This window comes from Caloenas nicobarica, chromosome 2 (genome assembly GCF_036013445.1).
Source record: "Caloenas nicobarica isolate bCalNic1 chromosome 2, bCalNic1.hap1, whole genome shotgun sequence".
Taxonomy (NCBI): Eukaryota; Metazoa; Chordata; class Aves; order Columbiformes; family Columbidae; genus Caloenas; species Caloenas nicobarica.
The window spans coordinates 143,821,080-143,841,580 of NC_088246.1; the positions used below are offsets into that span (position 1 = coordinate 143,821,080).

A 20,501-nucleotide genomic window follows, 5' to 3' on the forward strand; every position below is an offset into this window, starting at 1 on the left:
TTGAGTGCAAGAGTTGCATCTAACTACTGATAACAGAATAGGCTTTGAAGTCTATGAAAAATACTGTATAAAATATTTGCTTTTCTTACTGTTTTTGTAGGTGAAAGTGGAAAGGGTGAGATGAAGTGTTCTGTTGTGCTCGCACTCCCATGCTTGCTCTCCTTTCCTTACAGAAGATAACAGCTGCTTATTGTGCTGACCAGGCTGTTAAAGTGTGTGAGCAAGTGGAAGGGGTTTTCCCCTTTATCTCCCAGCTCCAGCCCTTCCGTTGGCTTTCATTATTACTACATATGAAGATAGTTGTCTTGGTTCTGAGCCCAGTGTAACTGAGATAAGGTAAAGAGGTTTCTTTTGGTTCACTGGAAGCATTTAATCCTTCACAGGCAGAGTCAGGCTAAACTGTTGTCTCTATTCATCTTAGTTCTCTTTCGATTTTGTTTTCAAAGCCCTCCTACAAACTAGTGCAGCATGAAGGCTTAGGATTCCAGTATTGTACAGACTGCTTTGCTGTCTACTTTACCCTGTTCAAGGTACCTAGTGCCTGCTAAATCAGCACTAGATTCTTCTCAAGAGGCAGCTGGACAATAAAATGACCCCACCACCCAAGGTGAGGGAAGCAGTCAATATGCTGAAAGACAGATTTGGTGCTTGGAGCAGTGTGGATATGCTGGAGAAAGGGGCTGATGGGCACCTCATGAACTTCAGCAAAGTCCAGCACTTCTGGACCAGTGTGGCCTGGGGGTTGACTAGCTGGGAAGCAGCTCTGCAGAAAAGGACCTGGGACTGTTTGTGAAAAACAAGTTGCACTTGTGGCAAAGGCCAGCCGTCTTCTGGGGTGTTGTGAGTAAGAAAGTAGCCATCCTTCCCCAATATTGGGCACTTACGAGATCACACCTGGGCTCTGTAGTACAAGAAGTGCAGTACCACGATGGAGCGAGTCCAGTAGTGGCTACTCAAGCTGGTCAAGGGGCTGGAGCACGTGCCACCATGACAAACTGGGAGAATGGTATCTTTTCTTACTGGGGAAGAGACAGAGAGAAAGCGAAGGACAGAGGTTACTGATATTTACAACTGCTTGAGCAGAGGATACAGAGAAGATAGAGCCTTCTGGTGTGCCTGAACACTTCCCAGAGGTACCTGGTAATAAGGTGAGAGGCAGAGGACACAAGTTTGAATATGGGAAATTCTCATTACAGGCTGTGATGGGTTAACCTTGGCTGACTGCCAGACACCCACCCAGCTGCTTTCTAATTCCTCCTATTCAATGGATGCGGGGAAAAAACAAGGTGAAAAAGCATGTGGGTTGAGATAAAGGCGGGGAGATTACTTACCAATTGCTGTCATGGGCAAACTGGACTTGGTGGGGAAGATTTAGTTCATTGCCAATTAAAATAGACTTGGGTGGTGAGAATCAGACAAAACATAAAACACCTTATCCCCCTTGCTTTTTTTCTGAGACTCAACTTCACTCCTTTATTTCCAACCTCCTTCCTTCTGCCCAGCAGCACAGGGGTATAGGGCTTTATGGTTGGTTCACAACAGTTCTCTGCCTCACCTTCTTCACCTTCCTCCTCACACTTCCCCTGCTCCAGCACGGCTCCTTCTACAGGCTGCAGTCCTTCAGGATAAACCTTGTCTAGCATGGGTCCTCTATGCGCCACCTTTCTTTCAGGTCATGTCCACCTGGTCTCATGGGGATCCTCCAGAGGGGACAGTGCGGATATCTGCTCTGGCATGGACCTCTCCATGGGCTGCAGGAGAACACCTGCTCCGCTGTGGTCCTCTCTGTGGGCTGCAGGGCAATACTCGCAGTGCATTTCTTTTTACTGATGCAGCCTGACTAGAGTTGTCTGTGGCTGAACAGACTCAGAGTTGCTGTTCACAAGGAAGGGAAGGTTATAGAATATTAAATGTTAGTGACCAGCCATGGAGTGGCAGATGTCTGATATTGTTGGGTTTTCCTAGTGGTGAAGAGATAAGGAGTTTGTCTGTGCTAGATTTGATTTATAGGAGAAGGCTAGAATCAAAACCTTCTGTTTTTACAGTTGATTATATTTCTGTGGTTCTTAAAAGATTTCTGGCAAATGAAACAGGGTTTGAACTGTGTAGAAATGGAAAATTTTCATTCCATTTCTGAGAAGCATGCCAGGTGATTAAGACAGAAAGTTGGAAGAAATAAATAACATAGTCTGCTTTGGAATGTGAAGGAGTATGGGAATTTTATTTTTATTATAATAAGTAACAGCAGATTATTTATGTCCTAATGGGAAAAGCAGGCATAACTGGATTGTCACAATTTGCATGTCTGTAGTCAAAATCTGAGAAGGGGAGACAGCTACTGCACAGAAGTATCTAAAATAGCGATGTACTATTATTTTATTAAATTTAACATAGATCTTGAAATGCTGGTGAATACCATTTGAAAACTGACAAAGTGAGTAATGAAATTGTATGAAAAAATACCAGCAGTGATTTCCAGGATCACCAGGTCTGGGAATAAGAAGGAGCAGAGAACTAGGCAGAAGAAGAGGAAATGTGGTAGCATAGGAGCTTGTAGAAGGGACGGTTAAGCAGATGCAGAAAAGGGCGAGGAACTCTGGTGAGCAGGTATGGGGGAGCATTGCCAAAGCTGAAGACACAGTGGGAGAGAATTTTAGTGAACTTAAGGAAAATAAACCACAAACAAACTTGTCGGGAGAAAACTATCACACTATCTTGAGTAACAGCAAGAATGAAGATCTGAGGAACTACTGGCTGGTCAGCCTCACCTTGATCCCCTGGAAAATGATGGAGCAAACTGTCCTAAGGACTGGAAGGTGATTAAAGGTAGTGAGTGGGGATTTGTGCCTTACCAACCCAATAGCCTGATACAATGCGGATGGCTAAGCCCTGTGGATGTTGTTTATCTTGTGTTCAGTGAGGCCCTTGATGCTGTTGCCTGTAGCATCCTCATTGACAAGCTGATGAAGTACAGACAGGTAAGTGGACAGTGAGGTGGACTGAAAACCAGGTGAACTGATAAGCTCAAAGGCTTGTCACCAGTGCTATGAAATCCACCCAGAGGCTGGTTACTAGTGGTATACCCCAGGAGTCAATACTGGGACCAGTATTATTTAGCATTTTTATTAATGACTTGCATGATAGGACAGAGTGCACCCTCAGCAAGTTTGCTGGTGATGCAAAACTGGACAGAGCGGCTGAGAACACCAGATGGTCCCCGTTCAAAGGGCCTTTGACACACTGGAGAAATAGGCAGACAGGAGCCTCATGAAGTTAAACAGAGGGAAATGTGAAGTCTTGCATCTGAGGAAGAATAATCTCATATACCACTACAGACTGGTGGCCAACAGGCTGGGAGGCAGGTTTGCAACAAAAGGATGTGGGGCTCCTTTTGGAAAAGAAGTTGAGCACAAGGCAGCAATGTGCGCTTGCAATGGAGAGGGCCAACAGTGTGCCTCAGGAAGAGCATTGCCAGTGGGTCGAGGAGGGTGATTAGTCCCCTCAGCTCAGCACTGATGAGACCACATCACAGAATGACAGCAGTTGAGGTTGGCAGGCACCACTGAAGACCATCCAGTCCACCCACCCCTACTCAAGCAGAGTCAGGATTGCTCAGGGCTGTGTCTATGAAGGTGTTGAAAATCTCCAAGAATGGAGACTCCACAACTTCTCTGGGCAACCTGCTCCAGTGTTAAAACACTCATGCAGTAAAACTGCTTTTTTATGTCCCAACAGAATATGCCACGTCTCAGTTTGTGCCCATCGGCTCTCGTGCTGGGCACCACTGAGAAGAGTATGTCTCCCTCTTCTTTACACCCTCCCATCAGCTCTTCATAAACATTGATAAGATGTTCCTGAGATGATGACTTATATTCTTGGGCAAAGGGTGGCTGAGTGCTCCTGCAGTATTAAAGCACTTGCTTCTGGTGCTGCTGTTGTTTTAAGGAATAGAGCTGTTAAACGTGGCAATCCACAGAGACCAGTGGATGTGAGATCTTTGGTTTGCTTCTGTTTTTTTTAAGTACAATAGTTTTGAAATGCTCAGCTTGTAAACCTCTATTAGTTTATTTTTCATAAAGATTTTAATGATTTTTGAAAGCTTTCTGGAAGATAAATGCATCCATGTTCTGCTGAACTATCAGATACAGAAAAACATTGCACACAGTGGCTGATTGCTGAGCAGGAGTGTGTAGAAGGTAACTTCTTCCCAGATATCTTTACACATTAATTTGGGTGTTTTTGGCAGAATTCCCCCTGCAGAGTGGATGTTTGAATTCTGCTCCACCGCTTATGTTGACAAATGCAGTGGTTTTCTTCTTCCTACCTGAGACTGGATCCTTAGAGTGAAAGACTTTAATGTTTGGCAGCAGCTTGGCATTTGTTTCCAGGCAGGCAGTATATGTTTTATCTCATACTGACTTGAATTTATTTAAGAGCACAATATGCGAGATGAGTCATAAGGAAATGACATCACCTTTTGCTTTGTGGGGACGGGATCCCCGCCTGGGATCTTTTAGTGTTGCTTCAGTATAGACAAATGAACTCCTATACTTTGTGCACTATGGCACTGACTGCAAGAATCACAGGTAATTACAGTAAATAATGGATATTTTGTCTTCCAAATGTCTGGGGTTTGTGTATCACCAAGAAGCGCACATTTCTTAGGGTCAGGGGAAATACAAGTGTAATATTTGAATTCCTGCAACTTCATTGAATTGAACATCATTTTCCTGAGGTTCATTTGAGCCCATAAGCGAATTTTTGCAATGTTACATTTCACTGAGATTTTGGGGCTGCATGGTGGGGCTGGTGGGACCTGAGGAGCTGTGACTGTGCGGACAGTTTTGGAGATCCCTGCACCGGACAGAGCAAAGAGGAAAACTACAGGGGAAACTAAATTAAGCAGAAGTAGATGCTGGAGAACCAGCTTTGAATAGAAAATGCTGTTTGGCAATACTGCACTTTTATTTTAAAGCGTTACAACAAAAGTGAGCATGCAGCATTGTAGGGCTGTTTGCTATTTATTGGTGCCAGTATCACTCTTCTAAAAAGATTGGTGGTTTTAGCTGTTGTCCTTTATGGGCTCATTAACAGCCGCTGCTGTCTTGCAATATGTCTTTGTGTGCTCTATAAGGAATTCTTGATTGTTTTGATTGAAGAAAGTCTTAAGAAATGAAATCTTCGTTTTTCACCTCTAGAGAGCGAACCTGAGCTACTTTCAAAAAGCTACCAGGGTAAAACTCTCGCTAAGCCTTTGCTGTATGATTTGGGTTTGAACTAAGGCATCTGATCTCTTAATGATTTCTTCTCATGGTCTCACTGTATGAAGGAAATTTTGTGGGTAGTTTTTATGCTTTGCTTCCCCATGCTCCCTAGAGATTATATGGTCCCACACACATATTCAGCCTCTCGCTGAAGTGATGTACGCATCTTACAGTGAAACAGAATGCTGAATGGACTCAGAATTGCTGCCTAAAAATGTACATGTCTAATTTTTGGTACATTATGGGATTTAAGCATGGATTCTTTGACTACACTTTTCACTGTTCCCATTGATTTTACCAGATATTAAATGAAGGGATTATTAGGAATCGTGCTATTTCATTCAGAGCAAGTCTTCAACTTTCAGACTTCTGTACCACACAACCTTCCTTTGCATCCACAGCAACACAGGGAAAGATAGTGTGATCCTGCAGCTGAAGGCTGTAAAACATTGTCACTGGCCTTTTAACCATTTTATCTTTTTTTATACAGATTTCTGAATTTTTTGATGTGCGAAAATATTCCTGTAGTTCCTGAGATATCAAGTTTTCCTTCCACAACAAACTTAAATTTAAGTTAAATACTCAAAATTTAGAGTTTTGATAACTTCTGTCAGAGGCTTGCTTTTTACTTCTAGATTCTTCAAGAGAAATGGCTACTTTATTCTTGCATACGTCTGTTTTGCCATTCTCTACCTTGTGTCACTAATCGTATCAGTCCAAGGCAGATCTGCCACCTGGTCCAGCTGAAACCCACCTGGTTTTCCATGTGCCCCTTACCTGCTTTGGCTAACAGAGAACCAGTTTTCAACTTAACTTCACCTGTAAACATGATGGAGAAAGCAGCTATAAGTACAAGTGTCAATCTGGGATACACGGAACAATCTCAGTCGGTGAGGACCCACTCTCCACATTGGAGCAGGCAAGGGTGATGGCTTCGTCCCGCTTGCTCCCCCATCTTGTTCTGCTCTGTCTTATCACCTTGGTTGCATCACTCTGTCATAGGTTGTTGCATCCTCTTTACTCAATCTCGTAGTTCTTTGTCCTTCACCTACTCTGACTTTCCCATCTTCCCCTTGCTCTCACTCTTTTTACACTATTCCACTGCTCCCTTTTTCCTCTTGGATTTATAAACTGCTACTCTACCAGAACCTGCAGTTTTGAAAGTTTCTGTGTTTCTAAGTGACATTCTTCCTGTCTTGACAACAGCCTTGTTTTTTTTTTTTTTTATTAGAAGTATTCAGTATTTGCAATCCCCACTTGGTTGCCCTAATTTCAGATGCATCCTTATCTTCATCTCCCATAGCTGAACAGCGGTGTAACGTGCCAAATTCACCCATGTGAAACGTCATAGGCATTAGTAAAACTATTTCTTGGACAACACTGTTTCAGAATTTGTTGTATTTCACAGCGTACTTGTTGACTGTGTTGTTACAAGAGATTTGTAACCTGCTTTTAAGTGCTTATCCGACCTGAAGCAGGTGCTGAAACATGCGACTTGAGGCCTGTCATGCTGGAGCAATTGTCAGTGCTCCGAAGCATCATAAGACAGAGTGTATACTGACCAATTATTTGATTAATCTACTCGTTATGCTCTATTGAATAATTAAATTACATATGGATTTTTCAGTTACTGATAGTACCGAAAATATTTGAAGAGGCAAGACGAAAAGACAATTTTGACCAGCTACCGAAGCAAAACCATCCCCAAAATCCCAGTTGCCCCTTGTGAAACTGTGGATCAGAATTACCTATGTTGGTGTTTTTACAGCTCAGTTCAAGGTTAAGGTTCAGTAAATAGGTGCCAAAAAAGAACATGAGAACAAGCAATAGGAAACACACAGCAAAGGCAACTAGAGGTTCATCACGCGGGGCCAGGGCTGTCCTGCTGCCGGGACTGGTGTGGGAGAGATGTCAGCGCCAGTGTGGCACCACAGGCTTCATCTGTCTTTTGTTTACATAGTGGGCATCAAGACTGCCTGGAAGTGCCCAGCACATCTAGAGACATTGTAAGGCTTAGATTTAAATTTACTTTTTCAGACCATGACAAGCAATCTTTGCATTAAATGTCCATGATGCAGAGCCCCACCCCATAGGAACTCCTTACTGGCATTTGGTCTAAACTAACAAATATTTTTCGCTTATTTCTGCCCACCAGCAGATAATTTCCTATTAAAAATGGATTAATACTGAACAAGTGGGATGCAGTTACTCTGCTGCCGCTCTTACCTGCACACAATCTGCGCTGTGTGAGCTACACCGCTTTGAACTGGCAGGGTCTGCCTTAATATGCCGTAGTAATACTTGCTGAGTTTATTTCCACATGCAAAAAAGATTACTTCTGATACCATTGCTATACTGGTGTATCATGGCTGTACTAGCATTCACACCAATGAAACTATTTCAGCAGAATATGTAGAGCTGATCCATGTAGCGGTACTTACAGAGAAACCATTAAAAAAAAAATCAGATTTTAATTACGGTGGCAACAAAATCTGAAATGAATAGTAATTTAAAAAATTGTGCTAAGTAGTAAATCAGTTGTATTTTAAACTGGACTACATACTCTGAATAATATAATTTAACATGATTTTGCTTCAGCAGAATGAAATAGAAAGTTTCTTCCCAAGTACCGAACTGGCGTAATTTGAATTTGTCACCTAAACTATCCAAAATGGTTAGTTTCTACAGATGCATAAGTGACCCACTTGTAGTGACAAACTTTTCGTAAGAATTTAGAAAAGTGCTTTTAAGTGTGTATCTATGAGCATCTTTGTTACCAGGTGAAGGTGCTTTTGATCTAATTTTCACTCTGCTCTCAACCTACGCTTCTCAGCTTGTGGAGATGCTGCGGCTTAGAACAAACTTCCTTCCTCAGCCTTTGCAGAGAAAGGTCTGATTGACTCTTTGCAAAGTGGATACATCAGCAACACCTTCTCTGAAGATATGAGGTGGTCCAAAGGCAATATAACTGATACCTCCTTTTTTCAGATGAATGAAAGAAGAGCCAAACCTCTCAGAACCGTGTCCCTGAGACAACCGCGTTAAAGCCGTCTTGAAACCCCTACGCAGGCTGTTTGCTGTGGCATTTCTTTTAGGTGCTGCCTAGACAGTTGCTGCCGTCATGTTCAACAGAATGACTGATGTAATAGTTGCTGTTAATACAAAAAACAATTTCAAACCCATTACTCAGAGTTTTCAAGTGGGATCCAGCTCTGTGGAAAATTTATAACTAAACTGTTGCTGATACTGGAATGGGTTATGGTATATAATATTCATATTGGCATTTTTCTAATAATTAACATAGTACTGTAAAGTAGCTGTTTCTAATAATTTTCTGATTTTTTTCTAATGGAAAAATATTTTAAAATAATTATTTATGTAGAGTCTAAAAATAACTAAATTCTTTAAAAAGTGAAAGCTTTAAATTCTTAAAAAACACCTCTAGGTTCATTAAACACTTTAGCTGACCTGAATAGGTATTACTTGGGAAATGAAGAAGAGGATTCTTTTGTATTCAGGTAAAAAAAGCTGTTGTAATAATAAAAATACCTTTATTATTTAAATATACAAGCACTTCAAACCTTAGAGCTTCAAAACTGGAAAAGCTGAAATGAATGAGTTAAATACTGTCCCTATTTCCATTAATGACAGTCTTGCCACTTATGTCAGTCGGGCTACAATTACACTCAAAATGCTGAATCAAACCTATAATTTTCCTGTCGCTCTGCTTTGCTGGAAGACAACTGAGGTTCCTCATTCAGGCCTTTGTGTTGCTCATTGGGTCTCACACAACTGACCCCAAGGAACCGAACAGTCAAATCTGAACAAGAATACAAAATCCATTGAAGTTTAAAATAACTTTGTGGGACTGTTGTTCCTCTTAAACTAGTTCCTAATTAAATAATAATAATAAAACCACAAACAAACAAGCGCAAACCAAAACCAGCAAAAACCCCCACAACTATGAAATCTGAGTTTTAGAAGATAATAGTGAATTTCACAACAACCTTTAGAAGCAGGTCAGCTACTTTACAGTGCTAACTATAGTCAGGTTTTTTTCATGTAATTACTGACACCTTGCTGTATCTTTAGTAAATCTTTGCAAAGTATGATATCTCAAAGTTTCCAACCTTTTTGCATAACATGGCAAAGGAATCAGGACGCGTGAGCATCTCCTGCGAAAGAATGGAAGGAGCGGAGTTAGCAGACAGGAGGCGGCTTAACCAAGCAAGACAAGGTGTGAGATTCAGCTCCAGACAGCAAAAATCACATTGTCCGCATGTCAGCTTGGTGTCTAAGCTGTCACCATAGACAACCTGATATGCAGTTTGTTACAGCTGTGTAAACAGTGGTGTCCGGTGTCATTTCACACCGTGAGGCAGCTGAGATCCCCTGGTAGGACTGGCAGGTAAGACATGGGGCCAACAGGAGGCCCATCTCCTTCTGGATCCTACCTGGATCACCAGGTGCTTTGCTTATCTTCCTGACTTGGCCACTCTCACTGGGCAGCTGAACTGCTCTCTAAACTATAATATTCCTTAGATCTCCACAGACTGCACTGGGCCACGGACAGGATTAGATATCTTTGTCTCTAACTGAATCCCAAGGGCTTCACTTCCATTCTGTGACGTCCCCAACCTCCTTTCTCAAGCTGCAGTTCTTACATGGAGGTCTCTGAAAATCACTGTTTTGCAGTGTCATGCTGGGCTGCTTCAAGCTTTCTTTTTTTTTTTTTTTGCTCTTGCTTTTTAACTGTTCTTGAAGCTACCTAAATTTGTGGGGTTTTTTCCTATCCTTATGATGAATCACACACAGAGCACGAAACAAAGGTGCCACCATGCTGTTGCATGTGAACCCAGCTGAACGTTGAACACACTGGTATCGTATTGGTGATACAGCTGTGGTCAGTGGAAGCAAGTTTGAGCTCGTGACTTTGTTTAACCATTAGGAATGCAAATGGCAAACACCAACCGCTGCCCCCCCAGCCGTCGGTCTTCCATCCTCTGAGGGCGGCTGACTCACGCTGCTCTGCTTGCGCAGACATTGTATGATAAACCCACGGGGCACAGTGAGGCCTCCCAGGTGCAGAGTGAAACTGTGAATAAAGAATCTGTTTGCTGAAACGATGTTGTGGACAGACTTAATGGCCAAGCGAGGCCTTGCCCTCCAGCGGTGTTTTGGTCTGCAGCACAGGTCCTTCTGAAAACAACAGCTGAGTGAATCCAAAATTCAGGGAATGCTCTGGGCTTGAATGAGCGGACTTTGTCTGCATTAGGTGACATCTGGAGAAGGCGGATTTTTCAATAAAATGACTTTTTAGTTTCTCTCCTTGTTATACTCAGGGTTACTTCATGATTATGACTAAGATATACATTTTCTGTAAGTATACTGAGATGATAGCTCTTGTTCTCTGGCCTCTCTTCTTTACCCCCGTCTTTCTCTTTCCTGAAGGCAGATGAACAAACATACTGATTTCATCCAAAATGGCATCAGCAATAAAAGGGTTCATAGAATCATAGAATGGTTTACGTTGGAAGGCAATCTAAAGATCTCCTAGTTCCAATGCCATCTGACACTGGCAGGGACACCTTCTACCAGACCTGTTTGCTGAAATCCCCATCCAATCTTGAACACTTCTAGGGACAGGACATCCACAGCTTCTCTGGATAACCTGTTCCAGTGCCTCAGCATCCTCATGGTGCAGAATTTCTTCCTTATATCTAATCTAAATCTACCCTCTTTCAGTTTAAAGCTACTCCTCCTCATCCTGTAAAAAGTCTTTCTCCAGCTTCCTTGTAGGTCCCCTGTAAGTACTGAAAGGCCGCAATAAGGTCTCCCCAGATCCTCTCTTCTCCAGGCTGAACAGCCCCAACTCTTTCAGCCCGTCCTCACAGGAGAGGTGCTTCAGCCACCTGATCATCTTTGTGGCCCTCCTCTGGACTCACTCCAACAGGTCCGTGTCCCTCTTATTTTGGGGACCTCAGGGCTGGACGCAGTACCCCAGGTAGGATCTCATGAGAGTGGAGCAGAGGGGGACAATCACCTCCCTCAACCTGCTGGCCATGCTTCTTTTGATGCAGCCGAGGATGCAGTTGGCTTTCTGGGCTGCAGGCGCACATCATCAGCTCATGTTGAGCTTCTTATCAATCAACACCCCCAAGCCTTTCTCTTTCAAAGTTGCTCTCAGTCCATTCTCCATCCAGCCTGTATTTGTGCTTGGGATTGCCCTGGCCCATGTGCAGGACTTTGAACCTGGCCTTGTTGAACTTCATGAGATTTGCATGGGCCCACCTCTCAAACCTGTCAAGGTCCCTCTGGATAGCATCCCTTCCCACCAGCGTGTTGACCACATCACACAGCTTGGTGTCGTGAGCAGACTTGCTGAGGGTGCACTCAATCCTACTGTCCAAGTCACCAACAAAGATGTTAAACAGCACCGGTCCCAATACCAACCTCTGAGGAACACCACTCATCACTGGCCACCACTTGGACATTGAGCCATTGACCTCAACTCTTTGAGTGTGACCATCCAGCCTATTCTGTATGCACCAAGTGGTCCATCCATCAAATCTCTGTCTTGCAGTTCAGAGACAAGGATGTTGTGTGGGACAGTGTCAAATGCTTTGCACAAGTCCAGATAGATGACATCAGTTGCTCTTCCCTTATCCACCAACGCTGTAACCCTGTCGTAAAAGGCCATCAAATTTGTCAGGCATGATTTGCCTTCAGTGAAGCCATGCTGGCTGTCACAAATCACCTCCTTGTTTTCCATGTGCCTCAGCACAGTTTCCAGGAGGATCTGCTCCACGGGTTGTACCCAGGCCGCAGTTACAGAAGGCTATATGGCTACCTGACACAAAGTGCTCATGCCATCATGTATAAAAATAGGCCTCAAAGACTTTGCAATTGTGACTAACACCATGGTCACACATGAATTCCTCTTCCCTTTCCTGGATCATTTCTTACAGGTGAATGCTATTAGCACACAGTGATTTCAGTGTGCAATCTTGCACAAACCTCTGACTCTACTCTTCTTGAAGGATGGGAAAAGAAAAATGTTCCCTTAGAAGGGCCAGAATTGACTTTACCAACCTCTTCTCACAGACGTATTGATTTATTCTGAGCAGGACTCATGTTTTTTGCATGAGGGTCTTCACTGCCAGGAATCACTAGAGCTTCATTTCCCCTCTCCCTTGCCTTGAGGTCTCGGTCTGATCAGACTCAACAAATCTGTTATTTTTCTCCTCATGCACTAGGCTAGCATCAAAGATGATCAGGAAGAAGATTATTATTATTTTATCTTAATCTGCAGTCCTTGATGCCCTCTCTAGGGAAGACCTCTAGTGTGGTGAGTTCAGCTCATGAACCAAGAGAGATAACTAGCAGGAGACCCAAAGTGGAAGACAGCTAATGAAATGCTTGGGTCGTGGTGGGACAATTTCTTCCCAGGCAGCCCTCTGATGGTTTTGTACACAGCTAATACAAACTGCTTTCCTTTTAAAATCAAGTAGCAATAGAATATAGGGATAATCCTTAGGAATAGGTGGTTTTTCAAAGCTGTCAAGCTTTTATATTACATATATGTTGTATTCATTCATGACTAGAATTTTCTCTTGATGAAGACCAGAGAATGAATGTGTTTAAGCCCAACAGGACAATTATGTGTAGCAAAACTCACAGAATTTCAAAAAGCAGCTGCTGCAGCTGGCTTGAAATGGCTGGTAAAACACATAGTCTTACACAGCTAAATAGATTAACACTTCAGTAAGCCATAGTTCTACTTAAATTATTGCAGTGCCATCCTCTCTGTTTAAAAACTGGCTGGAACACAACTTTTGGCTGTTAAGAAGCTCTTACATAGTCTTATCTTCTGGTTAGTTTTAATTACAAACACGTGTTTAAAGAGGGCGTAAGGCATGAAGTCAGAGTAGGAACACCTGTCTTTCACCTGCAAACAATTCATAGGGAAAGGTAAATATTGGAATTTTTTTAAAAGATGTATTATTTTATGTGGAACCGAAGACCTGAAAAGTTACTGGAGAAGATAAAGAAAAACCTTCTGACAGTTCAAAACTGGCACAAACTTAGACACATGCAAGGGAAAGTGATGTGTGGAGATTACCTAATAAAGAATTGTGGAAGATTTTGGAAGACCCAGATATTTATCAATTATCACATTTCAGTACACGTGGCCTGGATTACAGGGTGGATGAGTGAAGCTGCTTCTGGAGGGTTTTTCCTTAGTTTTGGGCCTTCGGACTTGATCCAGACCTGAGCGCTCCATGAATGATGGGGAAAACCAATGAAGGCAAATTTAAACCCAGCCAGGGATCCCTGGGGTCCCTGGAACAGGACAGATGGCTCCTGCTCCGCAGCTGCTGTGGAAGCCAATGCTGCCTCGGCTCTGCCTGCCCGCGCCTCCTCCAGAGCAGCCGGACTCCTTCGCAGGGGATATCTCCCTCTTGATAGACCTTTTGGCTTTTACACACTATGTCCTAGCTTGTGCACCAGCACGGCATCTCATACAATGTGTGTGTATTTATTTGGCAGCAACCCAAAGGCTGGAATATTCCCTTTTCACAGGTTTGAGAAATGAGGCACAGAGCTAAACCTCCAGATTTCCAGGCATGTTCAGATTTGTAAATCCATCCAATCCCAATTTAATTTAAGACCAAATGTTCAAATACACTTAAATGTCATCAACTTACATTTGGACACAAAGTACAGCAGAGCAGTGAACCACAAAATTCATCATTTAATCAAATTCCTCAAATAAATAACGCAATTAATTATTTAATATCATTAACAGGTCAAAATCAGTTATAGTGCTTGCACAATACAGAGGTAGCACGTTACACTGGACAGTAGCTAGCTATTCCAAAAGCGATCGTCTTCATCTTCCTCTGCCAAATTGACTGACTTATCACTGCAATTTGCTTGACTAGTGTGTTAAAAGAAGTAGCAAATTTGAACTGAAGCAAATGAGTGAGTCTTAAGTTAAGCAGCCCTTGAGTTGTCATCGTTTACAGACTGGCACATCATGGCAAGCGGAGATCAGCGCTACCTTACATTAACTGACAGATGAGTCAACTCTTTAGGATACTAATGAATGGACATGCTCTTAATCGAGGCAAAAAATCTTAACTGAAGAAGAAGAAAACCTCCATCGTAGGAAAAGCACTTAGTTATTCAGTGGAGAGGGAAGATGCAGCCCTTGCAACACGGCACTTCTGCTCCATCCATAAGCAAGAGACTGTTGCTTCTGTCAGGCAGAGCTGAACCGGCCAGGCGCAGCTGCCAGCCCTGCTCTGCTGCCGAGAGGAAGACGCGTGGCTGTGTTGTCGTCATTCCCAGGAGTGGAAGGAAGAAATAAATAATCTGCTGAGACGGGAATGGATAACAGAGATAGATATATTTTGAAACAGATGTAAATCCTGTTCAGTGACGTGCTGGTGAGTCACTAGGGTGGGTGGAAGTGATTTTGCATAATAACGGTATCATCTGCTTTCCCCTCTTGCACTGACACACAGAAGCAAACACAGGCACCGTGCAGCAGCCGCTGAGTCAGATGCTGTGTACCAACCGAAAAGGGATGAAACCTCAAAATATTTACAGTTGCATTTCACATCACTGTGTAAAAAAGCATTGGCAGTGGGCGCTGATCAGCTGCTATTTTGGCTTCCCCTGGGACTGACCACCTCATACCAAAGAGTCAAAACTTTGGAGGAGTCTTAGGAAAAAGGTGCTTCAGACTCCACAGTGTTAGACAGAATAAATCGGGACATGAACAGGAGGACAGGTTCATTCAGAATTCAAATTTATAAAGAAGGAGGTTGAATTCAGAATAATTGTACTGAGGTAAGTTTTCAGTTTGTTCTTTAAAAAAACTCAGCAGAAGCACTGGAACTAAGAGGACGACTCATATGTCAGGAAATAGTTTTTGAATGGAGATGATATTTTTTTATCTTTTGAAAACATCTTAATTATTAAATGACAAAACATGACTTAAAAATTTAATGTTTGCTTCTAATTGAACTCCCACCTGACACTCTGATAACACAAAGGTAATCAAACCCTGCCAGTTTCCCTCTACTTATTTTCCGTCCTCTTGGCACTGTAAGGAATGGAAACAAAGCCTAAGAAGAGAAAAGAACAAAATATTGTATTTTGTCAGGTTTATAGTTGTCTGAATGGACCCTGTATATATAGGATTAGCAATTCCTCAACTTGCAGAGCTTTCCTAATGCAGTACACAACTAATGGAGTGCCTGTCCACTTCTTTTTTAATAGCATTTGGATTTCCCTGTGCTGTTGCCTTAAGCTGTTAGAGCATCTAGTCTACAACAAAACAAATGAGTTACCTATAGACAATTAAAATGTGGCAGTACCTGCTCAATCTTGTAATACTCTCAGAGAGAAGAATGCATCTGAAGGAAAAAGTCAAAGCTATTTTAATTAAGATTTAGGTGTTAGGGCCATAAAATTTCAGACTCACTCTGCCAGGAACATCTTAAGTGATAAATGTTTACCCAGTCTGATACTTAGTTACACGAAATACCAATTTTATAACTAGGTTTTATGATTTACCTTCTTAATTAGGGACAAAGTGTAATCTTGGAACAGAGTACAAGGTAAACAGATTTTATGTGGAGAAGCTCCGCAGAGACGCAGGTAAATGAGAATAAATCCATCACCACACAGTGCTACTATGTGGTTTGCAGTCTGAGGTTTCCAGCGATGTTACAGTTGATGCCAATGCCAGATTCTGCAAGGCAGCAGCAGTTGATTTGCACCCTGTTAGTGATAAATTCAATAGCTCTTTCCTCTGGGGAGTGCCACCCACAAATTCCCCATGTGAACAATTTTGAGTCTCTCTCTGTACTTGCTGCACTTACACTTAATATCCTTGCTGGATATTACACTTGATCTGCTACACTCAGGCTCCTCAGCTAATAGATATTTAAACACTCTCAAATCAAGCCTGGTGCACAGCTGACTTTTTTTTTTCCCATAAAATAATTTTATTTCACTAGCTGCAAGTTTATTTGGACAGGTGTGGGACACTGAAGGGGACTGGAGGAAGACCTTCTACATTCTTTAAGAAGGAGGAGATCTCATCTTGGCTGTCACAGTCTAGCAATACTTTGTAGGATGAGTTCTCACGAGTGGTTATTATGTTCTTCAAACACTTTGGTGAAGGGAATGGCTATTTAGAACAGCCAGCAGCTCTTGATGTTACAAAGTAGTAATACGGCCAAACCTTCTTTATTTGCACCCGTTTTTATATCTCCTTCTCTCTCGATCCTTTCAAACTACTTTCAAATTTACTTGAATTCACAAGAAAGTATCTGAGATGGTATTTTCCCAGTGGGCAAATACCTCTAGCCATCAGGAAGCACATATCTATCCCTATATCTAGCATCCCACTTCCCTGAAAAACAGCATCCACCATCACCCAACACCACATTTCTGCCTCTGTTGAGTGGTTGCAACCTGCTTTCCGTCCTTGACTGCAAACAGGGTGACACTGTATTCGAGTGCAGCAAAGGATCCTCACCCTCACTTCCCAAATTAAGCAGACTCTCAATGTTCTAGAAGTTCGATGGAGGCAAACCTAAGATCTTATGTTTCCATGTACTAGTATTGATGATTTCTTTGCACACAGCACACCAAAAAATCGTGATGGACACTGTGCAAATGTGCACATTTGGCCCAATTTTCAGTCATAAAATATCAGTAAGAAGCCACTCAGTGAGGACACTTTGATGCCTGCTACATAATGGTTTTCCACTACTTGCTAGGAAAGTGAAGATGATTGTACTGATCCTAAACCTCCTGCTTCTGCAAAACTTGCAGTGGGATTACTAGGAATCATCCGCTAGAGATGCCGGGAAGGAGACTGGACTTTGAGAAGGACAGGTCAGAGTTAAGGTCCAGCTGCAGTTCAAAGGCGTGGCTGAGAAATCTGGGAAGTTTAAATGACCATACAGTTTTCAGGGTAGTATTATACACCATCATGGGAAATGTCCATGCTGTTGGGGCACAACGATTCACAATTAGGAATCTAGAAAATTATTCTTTGGGGAGAGCTTAATCCAATTTAAAACTAAACTGGCAGGCTCAGATGGGGGAATTCAAAGTCTTGCTCTCTGAATATGTAGATGTTGGGATTTGAGATTCTGTTTCAGAGTCCACTTCAAACATGAAAAAGATGCAATAGAAGAGTTAATTAACTCCTTCCTATTTATGGGTTGTTTGGAGACACCTTCAAAACCTTCAGCTGTAGCTAATACCAAATATCACATATACATTTTCAGGAAGCTCTGAATACTAAATTGAAAACTTTCTTGGTTTGAATAGCCACATGAAATAAATGAATGCTATTGTTTCATTGTTGAAAGAAATGCACAATTAATGCAGAGCACTGTGCAAATTGTATGGTATACATTTGAAAATTGTTTGAGAGACATATTTGAACAATCAAGCTGAGAAAATTATATTTTTCAAGTACTCACAGCAGTAAAGAGGAATGCTTTATCATTTACTTGAAGTAAATATCTGCTATCAGGAGGAAAGTTGACTCAAATATACGGTGTGAAAGCTTCGGAGGCAATTTTGCTTACAGGCATGTTGCAGGCTTGGGGTGGTGATGTCATATGGATATAACACTGCTTCTGTACTTTTGTAGTTTTATTTCTCCTCAGATACACAAAATACCTGACTAGAAAGAACAAGTTTTAAATGCAAACTCTCTCCTCACTCTAACGATGCCCTTGAGCCACAGAGGTCCCCAGGCAAGAGCCGTCAGCCTCTTCCTGCTCTACACGGGCCACTCACTGCCCAGTTTCACTGGCAGATTGGTTCCCATATGATGACACTGTGGGTGGAGATGGGCTCTGGCCAAGGATTCATCTGATTCTGGGTATTTTCTGTGTTTCTGAGGGCAGATATTATTTTCTGTCCACTTTCTTCCCTGGTCTGATTCTCAGTGCAAAATTAATATTATCAAATTAATATCGTTGTATTGTTACCTTGCTGTATTGAAGCTGCCACCATCTGTTTCATGTCAGCCAATGTACAATGAAACGTTTCATTGCCATAGGTTGTGGTACTTTACAGCTACAGCACAGGCCCACCCACACAACCACTCTGTCCCTCGGAGTTTGCTCATTCGCTCAGGAGTGAATCGGAAGGGTGCAGATACATGGACACTGTGCCCTGCACAGTTGCTAGTGAGAACTAATTTTCTTAATTAATCAGAATGGATTTTGATACGAAGATAACAGTGATTTTTTGCATTTTGCTTTTTTAACTAAATAATACAAAACTCTGTTTTTCTTTTAGTCTCTTAAATTAATTCAAAAGACAACGAAGAATAAAAAATGCATTTAGCTGTGGAAAGAAAATGCAGTTTCAAAAAGTGGTTCTCAGTTCTACTAGGAATTGACGAAAATAAGATTACATCATTTACTTACTAGAGGTAACAAATGTATTTTGTTTGTGTGCAAGCATTTTTATTTTGAAAGATTTTTCATAATTCATTGGAACCTTGTCAAACCTTAATATGTAAGAGAGAAAACTCTCAGGTCTTACTGTTGTCCAAGTGATTTTATAAACCAAACTAAAACAAGACCAGCTGCTTAAATATTAAAGCAGTAATAGTTATAATATTACTTTTTTGCATTAATTTGCTCCATGTTCCATGAAACGCAGAAATTTGAAAGCTGATGCAAAGTACAACTGTAGAACAGGCACCTCTGTAAGGCTCAAGGAAAATGAACATGGTTTGATACAATGCTTTAAGAACCTACTTTACAGTCTAATTCTTCTCTACTGGTGGCAGTAATAACAGAAAAGAAAGAGAAGGCTTTCATTGTTCTCTTGCCAGTGGCTTTTCAAGGGTTTGAAAACTGCTAGGAAAAATATACGGCAGAAGATGAAGTTCCTGCAAGTACAGCTAGAACTGAAATCTAAGCGATGTGGAAATACATGTGCAAGGAGACAGCATCTGTCAGAGACCTTCCAACTTTTAAGTTGGAGTGAAACAAAATAAAAAAACTCTCCCAAGGTTCTATTCCACCGTGTATGCTTCTGTTCCAGTGCTGTTAGTCTAGAAAGTTGCTTCACACAATTACAGTGTGAGGCTTTGTGTCGCTCAGGTTTTCATTTGGAGACTCAAGCATATCTGGCAGTTTTTCCTGGGCCATGTCCTATGCCCACCCAAGGGCACACACAATTCCTGGGAAGTGGGATGTGTGTTGGACCTCTTTGATGGCTTTTAGACACCACTGTATTCCACTGCCCTGGGGACTCTCTGCTGGTGGGGCAGCCTGATTGAAACAAAATCTTTATTGGAACACTCTTTTTATTCAAAAAGTCTTACTACTCCACAAAAAAATTATCACAGTGATGAAAAAAACTGCTTCCTCCCAGATCACTGCTCCACTGATACAGGGAGCTTGCTGGCACAAAGTACGTGGGTTATAAATGTCAGCAGCAATCCCATGTTGTGAGGGATCTCAGCAGATCTCAGTAGGAAAGTAAGATCATCGTGAGTCAGAATGTGGCTGAGCAGCTGCTTAGAAATGTCTCAATAGTCATCTGCTTTGGGAAGCGTAATGGGTGATTCAGCAATCCAGGCAGGACTCTCTGACCTGAATCACTTCAGAAGCAGAACATGGGACCTACCAGCTGGGATGCAAAACTAAGGCCTGTTGGATCCTCTTGAAGATCTTCTAGCAGCCTTCAGGAACAAGAGCTTCTAGCTCCAGGGAGTTTGTGTTTCTACTTACAACTCTAATAACAATGGCAGCCTGAGTTTTTCCAGATTTCAGTGGATGTATCTTTTTTTAGCCAATAGTCATGTTGTGTAACAGCATGAAGTGCAATACACATGATCTCTGTACCAGTGTGTAAGTTGTCTTCGGGGAAGGAGTCATACCTGCTACTCTACTACAAAATGATTACAGGAGAGGAACATTCATTTGGGATAAGTGTCCTTCTCGTGACAGGATGCCACAGTACCTTAGTGTCCATGGGGCTTGCTTCAACCCTGACAAGGGCCTTGAGAAGCAGCTGTTGCAATACAAACTACAACCACCATCAATTTGACTCAAAACAGTGTCAAATCTCTGTGTTTGTCATTTAAATTACCCACAATAGCATAAATTATAGTCTGTTTTGCAGGAACCTCATGCAAGACTGCAAGTTCCTCTGGAGTTGTGCACTCGGTATTGC

General features: G+C 42.1%; 1 protein-coding gene across 1 annotated transcript in view; it reads right to left on the bottom strand.

Annotated features, from left to right (window-relative positions):
- The window catches only part of KLF10 (KLF transcription factor 10), a 194,012-nt gene that overhangs the window by 104,929 nt on the left and 68,582 nt on the right, over nt 1-20,501 (bottom strand). The gene's annotated exons all lie outside the window — the stretch shown is intronic.